Below are 14322 nucleotides of genomic sequence, written 5' to 3' on the forward strand. Positions count from 1 at the left end.
ACATGCATTTTTCATGTGGGTCCCATCCGGTGGTGAGATTCGCTTTTTATTAAAAAAAAAAATTGATTTTTGTAAAAGTTGGAGTCACCACTTATTTTAAAAAAAAAAACAAACAAAATAAGAAATAAAACCTTAAAAATGATTCCTTATTTGGAAAATCATGTTTTTAACAACCGAGTTTAATTTCAGGGATCAGGTTACCTATTAGGAAGATACCATAAGGTAGCATCCCTTAAACCCTAAAACAAGTCTCTACTAATCAAATTAAGGTAGCTATGACAATTGACATGTAAATCAGTGGATACCAAGAATCAAGGAATATGTCAAAGCCATAATGAAATCATAATCAAGAAACAAGGATAAGACAACATAGAAATCAAGCAAAACAAGATAGATCAATCATGAAAATAGAATATACATACTAATGGAGACAAGAAAATAGGCAAAAAAAACGAAGCATACCTTGGTATATATAAAGTGTTTTCATAAAAATTGAGTTAATTCACAAAATAATAATAATGAATTCACAATCATAGACTAATCCCATATATAGCACATCTCAAATCAAGAAAAAAATGACAAGGAAACTAGATATAATAATCATGTTCACCAATTCAAAATAAGCTAACATTTGTTCACAACCAAGAATTAGCCCAAATAAAATATCAAGTGAAGAACTTGTATCTAATGGAAAGTTTAAATAATGTATATAATATATCTACAATGTGAATCAATATTCAAAAGAGCTCATAAGCATGCACAAAGTGATATAATTATAAAAAACATACAAAATATCATAAACAAACATAATAAGGTATTCACAAAATAATTCTAGAGGTGTTATTTTATCAAAATAAAAAATAAATAACATCTTCAACATGTATAGATCACAATACAAAAGCTTAAATTATTTATGTATATGCCAATTAGTACCAGATTAAATCACAATAAGGACACTATATAGAACAATCAACATACAACCAAAACAAAGGAGTTTACAAAATAAATCCTAAACAAAATATCTAGAAGTGGAATTTCATCACAAAAAATAAAATAAAAACTTTAGAAGCATCCCCTATGTGTGTATATTATAATCCAAAAGACCAAATTATTTAATGATATCCCATTTAGTACTAATTTTCATAAATTCCTAATTGTCCAAAACAAAGCATATTTTCCTGGCATTCAAAGATTGATTTATTTGACTAACTTAAAGATGTGATAAAATTATACCAAAATTTAAAATAAAATAAAAACTTATTTAATATGTTTATTGACAATAAAAATAAATTCAAAGCATGGTCATACACATAATATATTTAAAAATAAATAAACACTTTCTAGCTTCATAAAAGGACCTATGCAATGAATGCAAAAAAGAAAAATCATAACTCCTACCTGGAAATCAGTTATGAGTATTTTAGGTGTCTAAAATTAAATTAAAGAAGTATAAATTAAGAAAAAAATATCAAAATGAATTAAAGAGGTCATTGAGTAATTTAATTTGGTAGAACAATTCTGAGTGTCTAGAATAGAGTAGAAAATGGACTTATGTAAATATTGATTTATATTTGTTAATTGTGAAATGATTTTGGACTCAAACAAAATTCCACTAACATATTTAGGAATTTTATAACATTATTCAATCATAAGAAAATTTTAGAAGACTCTTAAATGATCCAAATCTAATTTTTCGTTTTAAAGGTTCAACAAATCACACAAATAGGTAATAGAGCATTTGTTCTTGAAAAACTTGAATATAGGGACTTACCACTTCCCCAATTAATGTCCATGAAAATTATTTATGCTTCCTTAACCTCAAATGGTCATGGATAATCTCACTAAGGCAAGGAATTACCTAATTGATATGGAGCCATGATTTTATTTCATGTGTCTCAAAATCAAAATTCATTTGAAAATCAATGGAAAGGTACATACCAAATGAAATAGGCAGCATAGCCTTTTGAAAAACTACTTTTCATACTCAATGATTTAAGATAAATTTTAAAAAGGGATTGGAGAATTGATTTATTAAAAAAAATTAAAAATTAAAAAAAAAAACATTAAAACATATGAAATATCAAACATCAAATAAACAAGAAAAAGTGTGTGTGTGTGTGTGTGAAATTTAGCATGTTAATGTGAACTTCAAGCGTCCTAAATAAGTGCCTAGTGTGCATCTGTACTTAAGACTAATTTATAACCAAAAAGAAAACCTAAATAAGCTAATTATATGTCTCAAAATGACCTAAATAAGTGCCCAAACAAGTTGATCATGTGACATAAGAATGTATATAAAATAAAAGCCAATTGTACATCAAATTAATAATCAAAAGTGTCCTAAACAAGAGCTAAATGTAACCTAATGCATGGAACAAATGTGCAGCCATATAAGTGACTAATTGGGGCCTAATTTAGGTGCCAAATCAAAATCGAAAAGTGTTTTAAACAAGTTCCTAATTAAACCTAAACATATGATCATTTCTAAGTGCCATGTGTGCATGAGTTGTGCAAAGTGAACTTACAATCATTCATTAATCAAAAATACAAAATCAAAGAGATATAAATCAACTTGGTATATATAAATTCATGATGGCCACCCATCCTTTGGCCACAACCTCAAACATCATGCTCTCAAACTCTCACATGGTCAACACTAAAGACCGATATCTATCTAATAAGCTATCTCAACTCCTCTGGAATCATGTATAAGGCCATTCTAAGTATTCCATATAACCTCTCTGCCCATCTCAACCATCAAATAGTCAACAATCTCATCAAGCAATTAAACCACTCCCTCATCACAAGCCACTCGTCATCACCTCAAGAAATCAACCTTTATAGCCACCCCAACTCTCTTGAGTCATGTACAAGGACTCAATTTAGATACATTGTATCAACCCTAATGATGTTCCTTTTAACAAAAGAGTAGTCATCAAACTCATAGAGCAATCAAACCACTACTTTCATCATAAGCCATCCATCATCATAATACAAAACTCACCTCAAGTCCAATCCTCTCAGACTCTACCTAATCATATCAAAGAATGGATAGTAATATTTTACTAAGCTAGAATATACAAGGATGGAAAGGTCATACAGTGGTGCCAAGGGGTGGTGTCATACCAGGCTCATGATAAATAGTCATGAGTTAACAAGATGTAAAAAGATAGAATGGGATAAGGTATTGCTCTAATTATAAGGAAAAAAAAGTCACAATCTTAAACTCCCTAAGTCAATCCTCTAATCTATGATGGGTCAGGCCTCAATATCATGATGTGCAAGTGAAATGATGTCTCATATCAAAATTCTAATACATATCAGCATAGGAGATAAAAAAAACATGCTCATAAGAACACATGCTCATAAGAAAAAAAATGTATCACTAACTGAATCAATAAGTACCATCATATGTGAAAAGTAAAGGACTATAAATAGTTAGACCCTCAACAAGGACTATAGATTACAACATTAGACTAAAATTGGACTCAACAAAACAAAGATGACTCTAATGATGACCACATCCAAACCAAGGAGTGTTTTGTATTAAAACACTACAAAGTGATTTACCCATGCCAGTTGAAATAAGGTCTCAACCTAAAAGATCTGAAAGGGTCACATGATCTCCAATATCGCTCACATCCATAATGATTTATTGAAGACTAGTACAAGGAAGAATCGTCTGGGTAGAATGTGTAAGAAGTGGATTGGCAATCACACTAGTGCCAAACAAGTTGATTGCACCAGAATCAATCAAGTCCTATATCACATTGTGGAGTGCAATGCAATGCTCAGTATCATGTCCCTGAGTCTGATGATATGAACAATGCTCATGTAGATGAAAATTATGAGAAACGGGATGTGGTAAGGGACATGGTGCCAAAGGAAAATCAAGCTAGCATCTCAAAGCTTTTCAAAAGCTTGAATTATAGTCATACCCAATGGTGTATACTGTCTCATGGGCCTCTGAACATATGGTATGGGTGACTAAGGAGCAATGAATCTCGAATATGGTGGTCATGGTTGAATACTTTTTGAGCAATGAAAGGATATTGAATGAAAGATGACTACTATTGATATTATGGATGAGGAAGCGAGCTCTGACTATAAAAGGCCTATGATATGAATGATGAGTAGGCCTCTAATGCTGATGATTGATGGTGTTGACCTCTTTTAACCTCTCGAGTGATCCAACAAGTTTTTTTTCCCTTTACAATCTTGGAAAATAGTAGTATCTGTCCATAAACATCTAGAAATTCCCTTTTCAATACTAAAGGTAGCCTTAACCTAACTCCTAAAATCTTGGAAATGAACACCCACAAGGTGTCTAGCAAACCTCAATTGATGTTTCCAAATAAACATGTCAATCTGATCCTAGACCTTGGATCGATATACCATACTAGCCATTTTTACCTTCCAACGACTGAAAAATGAAGAAATAATCTCATTTGGCTTCTATCTCATGGCCTCTAACTATTGCCTAGAAACATCAATATCAACATTGAAAGCAATTTGTGTCAAAAACTCATGGGTTGTAATCCTCTTAAGTACGAAGTCTCAAAAACTCAACTGATGCAAACCACCTGTATGATGTTTCACTAAGTGACATAAGGAAAAGGACAACCAATTATGCATCATCCAGTCCATGTGATCTCTTAACGAATGTATAAGACACTTAGAGAAAGTTTTTATCAGGTGTAAAGAGACTAATCTAGTGTTAAATTAAGATAAATGCCAATTTATGGTGCCTTCGGGTATAGTTTTAGGACATGTCATCTCTAAAAATGGAATAGAAGTAGATAAAACCAAAGTAGAGATCATCATAAACCTACCCACTCCTAAGAATGTCACTAATATCAAGTCATTTCTAGGCCATTTTGGGTCCTACAAAAGATTCATCCAAAATTTCAACAAGATAGATAAAGCTTTGTTTAAGCTTTTAGCTAAGGATAAAGAGTTGGTTTAGATGAAATCCTATGAGCATGTTTTTTAGAAGCATAAGGAGCTCTTAACCACTGCACCTGTGGTGCAACCACCAGATTGGAGCCTCTCCTTTGAGATAATGTGTGATGCGAGTGACCTAGTTAATTATAGGAGCTATGTTAGGCGAAAAGAGAAAGGAATTCCTCATGTAATCCATTATGCTAGCAAACTTTAAATGATGCACAAATCAATTACTCAATGACAAAAAGAAAATTGTCGGTAGTGGTGATTGTTTTAGAAAAAAATTAGGAGTTACCTAATTGGGTCCTCATTTGTGGTATTTATTGACCATTCAACAACGAAATGCCTATTTTCAAGTAAAGATGCAAAAGTCAGACTAATTAGGTGGATCCTCCTTTTACAAGAGTTCAATCTTCTTGTCAAGGACAAGAATGAGGTACAAAACACAGTAGCTAATCACCTTTCTAGGATTACCTCCACCTTTGAACCATTGCCTATGTTGAATGTCTTCCCAAATGACTCTCTCATAGTTGTAGGTACCATGCCATGGTTTGCTGACATTGTTAATTACCTAGCAATAGGTAAAATACCTAACCATTAGACACTATTGGATAAATAAATAAATAAAAGTGAGGTTAAGAATTTCTTCTAGGAAGATCCATTTTTGTTTCAATATTGCCCTAACCAAGTCATTAAGAAATGTGTGCCCAATGAGGAAATAAGAGATATTATGTTAATGTGCCACTCTGGAGCATGTAAAGGGCACTTCTCAGTTACAAAGACAACCTTAAAGATTCTTCTCTCAAGTTTATATTGGCCTAGAATTTTTAAGGATGTCTATGTCTTCTACAAAACTTGTGAAAAATGTAAATAAATAAATAAATAAAAATAAAGTTTTATCTTAAAGAGACACAAGATGCCTCTGAACCTTGTTACAACCATTAAAAAATTTTATAGCTGGAAAACAAATTTTATAGGAACTTTTCCTACTTCCTAAGGTTGCTAGTACATTTTAGTGGCAGTAGAATTTGTGTATAAGTTGATAGAATCCATCCCCACCAGAACCAATGATGCTCAAGTTGTAAAAAAAAATTGTTAAAGCTAACATTTTCTACAAGTTTGGAGTGTCGAGAGTGGTTATCAATGATGTTAGGAGTTATTTCTACAATAAGCTTTTGAAGTCATTACTATCCAAGTATGGGGTGGTTCACAAGGTATCTACACCTTATCATCCTCAAACAAATGGTCAAGTAAAGTTGAATAACATAGAAATTAAGAGAATCCTATGAAAAGTAGTGGGGATAACTAGGAAGAACTAGTTAAGACATTTGAATGATGCATTGTAGGCTTTTAGAACTACCTACAAAACTATTCTAGGGATATCCCCCTTTAAGTTGGCCTATGGGAAATCATGTTGTCTACTTGTAGAGTTGGAGCACAAAGCCTATAGGGCCATTAAGAAACTAAATTTTTAAATAGATGGGGCAAGAGAAGCAAAGAAATTTGACCTAAATGAGCCGGATGAAATCAGGAGGGATGCTTACCACTATGCTCAAATTTTTAATGTAAAGACTAAGGCCTTTCATGACAAACACATCATAAAAAGAGAGTTTGTACCTTTCTAGTAAGTCTTACTCTATAACCCAAGACTCCACTTCTTTCTATGGAAATTGAGAAGCAAATGAAACAGACCCTTTAGGATACTTCAAGTCTTCCCATATGGAGCTATTGACATTTTAAATCTTAAGAATGGGGAAAAATTCAAAGTTAATGGACAAAGATTAAAGCATTTCATTGGTAAGATTCCAAATCTTAAGGACATCACACCTTTAAAGCCATCTACCATTGAAGAGATTGAGCAAGGAGAAATTGGGGAATAAACAAGATAGGAGGTATTGCACACCTAATTTATGAGTTGTAGAGCAAGCACATGAAGAGCAATTTGGATATTACGTACTTAAGCAATGTGCGACATCTAATATAGCTCATCAATTCTCTAACTCAATCCTACTAACACCTCCTGAATCAAGGTCATGGTTGCGGCAAATTGATCAACTATAACATGCTAAGGATCCATATCTAACTCTAGTCAATCTACTCCCAACTTTGATTTAAGAAGTTGAATCCAAACCGAGATAAACAACAATCCTACGAGTTAGGGAGGTACGAGATAAGACACAACACAAAGAAAACTCAAAAGAAACAAAAACCAACCAATCACAACATAGAAATGTGGCCCAACTGAAACTCAAACTTGTACTAATCTCTTAGTACCCCAATAAGAGACCATAAAGAGGAAATACTAGACCCAAATTTATGACCAAGGCAGCTCTGAAAGTTCACAGATGCACCCATGTGTGGGAAAGGAATCCTAATGAAAGGGTCTAAGTTCAACTTACAAGGTCAATGTGGTTTTCAAAATAAAAATAAATAAATAAAAAGTAGGTTGAAATGGATCCCTAGTAAAAGCAATCATACCCATTGGTGGTATGCAACCTCCTACACACCTCCAAAGAGACGGGATGCTTCCATGTAAAGTGGTCATCACCTTTACACATGGACTACTTCACATCCTATGGTGTTTCCTAATGGTGAAGGCCTGTTTACTAGTTAGTGCATCTCACAACTCTTAGTCACTCAAAGACGATCTAATTTGCATAGTGAAAGGTATGAGTGCCATAAAAAATTATAGTATAAAGCAAGACATCCTGAGCTTATTTTGCGATAATAGTAACACCATAAATATTTCCAAAAATCTTATCTCACATTCCTAAACCAAACATATAGATATTAGACATCATTTTCTTAGAGAATTAAGTGATTACCTTATGGTACATCCCCATTGAAAAACAATTTGTCAACATTTTGATTTGGTGTTTGTGAACTTAATTAGAAAATTGATTTGGTGTTGTGTATTACTTTATATTCCTTTTTTTTTTTATGTTTTAAAGTGCAATATTGAATTTTTATGAAATTATTCAAAATATGCAAAGATATTTCATGTTGAGTTGCTAATTATGTATTTCTTTTGATTTATATATTATTGGACGTTTTATTTATGCATTCTTAAGATATTTGCTTGCAGTTGATAGAGTTTTTTATATGAATTCATTTGTACACTTTATGACAAAAAGGAAGACGACGTGCATCTCAAACACATTTTGGTTGGTGACTTTGTTTGGGACACTATATTATGAATGCTCTCATTGCATATATTTATAGATATATTTTGATGCTATGGATTGTTTTTCCTTGATTATTGCTACATATTATCATAGATGACATATTGTTAACAAAAATTGAATATTTATCAGGCCTTTTTTTATTTGGGATAAATGGAATCATGTTGAGAAAAAACTATGCATATAACGTTTTTTGTATTTAAGAAATGCTCATACTTTAAGAGAAATCCTATCAAAGTTTCTATATAATATTCTTAATCTAACCCTTCCCATATTTCTATATAATGATTTTTTATGAAATTATTCAAAATATGCAAAGATATTTCATGGTGAGTTGCTAATTATGTATTTCTTTTTATTTATTATTGGACATTTTATTTATGCTTCTTAGGATATTTGCTTGCAGTTGATAGAGTTTCTTATATGAATTCATTTGTACACTTTATGACAAAAAGGAAGATAACGTGCGTCTCAAACACATATAGTTAGTGACTTTGTTTGGGATACTATATTATGAATGCTCTCATTGCATATATTAATAGATATATTTTGATGCTATGGATTGTTTTTCCTTGATTATTATTGCATATTATCATAGATGACTTATTGTTAACAAAAATTGAATATTTATTAGGGCTTTTTTTTTTTTTTTGAGATAGATGGAATCATGTTGAGATAAAATTATGTATATAATGCTTTTTGTATTTAGGAGATGCTCATGCTTTAAGAGAAATCCTATCAAAGTTTCTATATAATATTCTTAATCTAACCCTTCCCATATTTTTGCTTGAAAAATAACCCATTTTTTTTACATAAATGTCCTTTATCATTTCAAGTATTTACATGTAGGGTTTAAAAGAGAGGGTTATTTTTACAAGAAAATAATGAGGGGTATTTTTGTCCAAATTAGACCAAAATAGGATTAAGGGTTAAATTTCAAATTTTGGGTTTTCAATGAGCCTTTTAATTAAATAACCCTAAATTCTACCTTTGTTTGTACTTATCTTGTACTATTTTTATTTTACAATGTAATTACTTTCAAGAAAATCTCTTATGCTCAAAACCCTTATGATTTTGAGATTTTTTTGTTTTTTTTATTTCAACTTATTCCTAAGTTTTACTCTTTATATTTTGTTTATGTAATTTTTCTTTTAGAATTTTGTCAAAAATATGATAAAAAAGAAACATTGTTAAAGTAATAGAGCCTATAAAGTCGGTAATCTCATAACCTTGGAGACCTTAAGGTTAAGTCATGTACATGTGAATGTTGAAGGTTGAAGACTTCCAACAAGCTATGCGTTCCAATTTAAGTTATGGACGATTTGATCAAGCTTTTTTAAGCTTCGTTCCAATGCTCAAAGGTATAATTTTGCATATATTTGAGTAACTTTAAAATGAATTAAGTGATAAAATTTAGACTTAGGAGCATTTAATACTTCATTTATGACTTATGGGGCCTTTTTGCCTAACTAAAAGGGTTTTTTTGACTCGTTTTTGAAAAAAGATTCACCATCATCACCAATAAAAACCTAAAAAGTGTTCTTCCTTTACATGTAAGTTTATTTATTCTCTTGTGTAAGATTGAGTACACTTAAAAGTCACTAAACCTATCTTGTATAGGAGTGCATTGAGCATGTATTACACAAGGGTGAAACCTTTCAAATTGGAGACTAAAAAGCATTAAAGAAGGCTTGGTTGCTTGATAGATCCAAAATTGATTGCTTATCTTGTGTTTAGTATAAAGATTTCTTGTTTGGGGTTTGTAACCTAGGTTGGGTGCATAAGGCTTGGTCCTCTAATTGGGTGATAATTAGTCCTCTATGTTGCGGAGCTTTCTTAGCATTAGGTTATCATTATTGGTTTTGGGTTAAAAATGGAAACATATGTGTCTATGAATTAATATTGGTACAAGGACAAGGGGGTGGATATAACTAGAAAGGAGAATGTTATATATTTTAGTTTTGGGTATTTGATATATGTTTTTTCACTATTTTACTTATTTCATTTTATTTATCTTGCTATTAATAGTTAATAGCATATGCTTATTAATTGATTGCTAAAAATTGTTCAATATTTATTATTTTTAAAATATAGTCTCATTCATCCATTCTCTTAGGCTTCAGTTAACTATATTAGGAGATTATTTCAAAATTAAAGCTTCCTTGCTTTTTCAAAATTAATTTGTAAGAAAACATTCAAGATTTTCAAATTTTTTATTAGATTTTATTTTGTTATTTCAAATTATGTATTAGCAAATTCCTCATCTAATAGCCCATTAAGTATTTATTTGAATTATTAAGTTCTAATACATACATATATATATATATATATATATATATGGGGGTTAATCTTACTCTTTATCGTCTTAACCCTTGGTTAGCACTTAGTGGGCCCTTTTGCCTCGACAAGTACTCCACCAACCATGGGTGTGCTTGGATACACACTACATAAGTCTCATCAAAGATGATGAATAATAAGGCTTCCAGGTTACCTTCTGAAATGCTCCAAGATCCAGATTGGTTGTTTTACTAGCCAAATTTGTCGCCTCAAGTCATGAATGGAACTACAAATACAAGAACCATTCGTTTCTCACAGCACAAGAGCTTTGACCTTCGTTTCATGGAAAAAACTAGGAATAACTTCAAGAGAGGACCTTTTTGTTTTTTTTTTTTTTAGAAGAATTATATTCTTAATCTTTTGTTTCCTAGAGATAGAAGAAAATATATTTCTTCTCTTTATGGTTTTCATGGAGAGAGAAGCCAAAATATCTCTCTCTGGTTTTTTAGGGAGAGAATTCTCACCGAGAGAGTTTTCACTCAAAGAGAGAGAAAGATAATTAAAAAAAAACTTTTTTGTTTTATTTTTAATAGTGACAATTTCTAGGTAGTTTTAAAACTCTCATAAACTGCTTCCCCATTTTCTCATTTATTTGGGTCAGGTCGGGTCAGCCCACTTGGGCACCCAAACCCAACTCCAACATCTCCCACTTGCACAAGACAAGCTAAACTAGACTGATCACTCATCCAAGTCCATTCTATTCCACTTTTGAAGGTCATTCATATAGGCAAATGGGTCATGTGACTATGTGTGAACACCTGCAATTTGTGAGCTATAAACTTATGCACCTATTAGGGATACATATTAGCTCAACCCCAAAAAATTATGAATGAACAATAATAATCATGTCTCGTTGTACCCCATACTTATTTACTTACATTTTAATGTATACACTTAATCCTTCAAAGTTGTATACCATCCAACATTATAAATGCATTCATAATTATATCAACTACAAAAGCAATATAACTGATTGACCATGAACACATCTTTATCAATGTAACTCAAAAAAGTCTTCCTTATGAGCTCATGCCTTTTAGATCCAAATTAACTACTTGCCCAATATGTCACATAAGGATAAATTATTTCATTCCCGTCGGAAACATACCAAAGTAGCAACATTAATTTGTCACCTCAAAACATAGTTAAAAGTACAAAGAGTACAATATGGGCTATTATAATTGTAATAAGCCCTAAGGATCTCACATAGTGAGGATGCAAGGATTAATCACTCGCTTTCCTTATCAGTCACCTTCAAACACATGTAGTATGAAATACATGCTATGGTGGTTTCTTTTCACTTGGAGAGTGTATGTCAAACTACCACCATACGGACCTCAATTAAGAGCTTCACACTAGCAGCTTGTTTGAGTTTTGCATCTATGGTTCTCCTTAAAGCTTTTATGCTAAAACTCAAGTCCGGTTCAAACATGCAAATGTAATTGTGGGTGATTACATTTGGTCAAGATGTCATTTATTATAAACCTCTTCTTAATACTTAATCGAGACAACACTCATCATCTATTGTATACTTTTCACTCATTTATCAACATCAGTATATTGTGTCTCATCCTAACTCATAAACATATTGATTGGGGTGGTTGCTCATGTGAGAGAGCCAACCTCTTCCTGTTGACATACTTATATATGTAAGTACCAATTACATATTCAATTATATGAATAACAAATATTCATGTCATTTTATCATGTATAAAGTATCTTATATCCAATCAATAATGATCCATGACATATGATCCACATAGATCATAACCTACGCAATCCCAATGACTTTACATGTACAAAAAACATGTTTCTTAAAATGGATTTCATGAATGGATCAACAACCATTTCACATATAGATAAATATTCAGGATCATTTTCTCTTTGTGCAATAATATCTCTTTTAAAATTATTCTTGGTATCTAGATTTTTAATTCTTCCATAATAATTTAGACCATTTACATAAATAGTCTCAAATTGATTGTCACTTTAGACTGTCATTGGCTCAAAAACATCCTTGACTATTCCCAAGCCTTGCAAAAATCTTTTCAACCATACAACTTCTTATATTACAGCTGAACGAACAGTAAATTTACCTTCAATGGTTGACAAAGCTATACAAGTTTTTTTCTTGCTTTTCCATAATCTGGCACCATTATTAAGCAAGAATTTATCTAGATGTTGATTTGTGTTCATCTAGATCACCTGCCCAAGCGGCATGTGAGTAACCCACAAGCACAATTTTTTGCCTTGATAACAAATGGAATAGTCCACAATGCCTATTAGATACAGAAGAATTCTCTTTACTGTTTTCTAATGCATTATTCTAGGATTTTCTTGGTAACGATTCACCATCCCAACAACATAGTAGATATATATATATATAGTCTTGAACACATCGCAGCATACATTAGACACCCATAAACACTAAAATAGGGAACATTAGTTATTTTTCTTTTTTCTTTTGGAGTCTTTGGACCCATTTCTTTACTTAGGTTTTCACCTCTTGCAAATGAAGTGTCAATGGGATTGCAATCTTGAATATTAAATCATTCAATGATATTCTTAATATAGTGCTCTTGTAAAAGAGTCACTAGTTTATAAGAACAATCACTATAGATTTTTACTCCAAAAATGTAAAATGCTTCTCCCATATCTTTCATCTCAAAAGTAGATGACAACCATCTTTAAATGGTTTATACAAACTCCAAATCATTTCTAGCTATAAGTATATCATCCATGTATAAAGATAATAACAGATATTTATTTTTATTTTGCTTAATATAAACACAATGGTCTTCATCAACCATTGTGAAAACATACGAAGTTATTGCACAATGAAATCTTAAATACCATTGCCTAGACGATAATTTTAAGGCCATAAATCAATTAATTTAACTTGCACACTTTGTGCTATTGGCATTGGATAATGAAATCCACTAGTTTTTCCATATAGATTTCTTCATTCAACTCTCCATTAAGGAAAATTGTTTTAACATCCATTTAGTGTAACTCTAAATCTATATGAGCTACTATAGCTAGAATGAGGCGAATTGAGGTAAACCTAACTACTAGATAGATGGTTTCCTCATAGTCTATACCCTCTTGTTGGGTATTCCCTTTAGCCACTAATTGAGCTTTATAATTTTCAATGGATCCATCTGCCTTTCATTTTATTTTAAGAACCCATTTGTTCCCAATAGCTTTTCAATCTGAAGGCAGATCAACCAAGTCCTAGACTTGATTCTTTCGCATCCACTCCAATTCATCTTCCATTGTTTTTCTCCATTCATCCTTAGCTGGACAAGTAAGAGTCTTTTGAACCGGCTTAGGCTCAACATCATCATATTGTGTGACTATGAACTTCCCCTTCAATCTCAAATCATTGTCGAGGAATAATTTATCGAGAATTTTTTCTCAACATTGACTCTTTTACTATACTTGCTACAAGTACTACTAGTTCACTCCCACTCGATTCAAGCATCAATTTCTATTCGAGTATGGATATTATGTAAGGATCCATCATTTCATAAAGATGTAAATCCCTATCAATCTTACCCATATGTGGGAAATTGTCCTCTAAGAAAGTGACATCTCTTGATTCTAATCCAGTTACTATTCCATCTTCATGCTCACCTATGAACACATACCCTTTGGAGTGTTCACTATATCTTATAAAGATACATTTCCTTCCTCTATGACCTAATTTTCCATATTTATGAGAAAGACTGTGAACATATGTCACTGACCTCCAAGGTCACAAATTGCTAGGATCGGGCTTTTAGTTATCCCATAACTCATATGGAGTATATGAAACAAACTTTGAGGGTACTTGGTTAAGTACATGAGAAGTAGTCAA

Source organism: Vitis riparia, chromosome 7 (assembly GCF_004353265.1).
Source record: "Vitis riparia cultivar Riparia Gloire de Montpellier isolate 1030 chromosome 7, EGFV_Vit.rip_1.0, whole genome shotgun sequence".
Classification (NCBI taxonomy): Eukaryota; Viridiplantae; Streptophyta; class Magnoliopsida; order Vitales; family Vitaceae; genus Vitis; species Vitis riparia.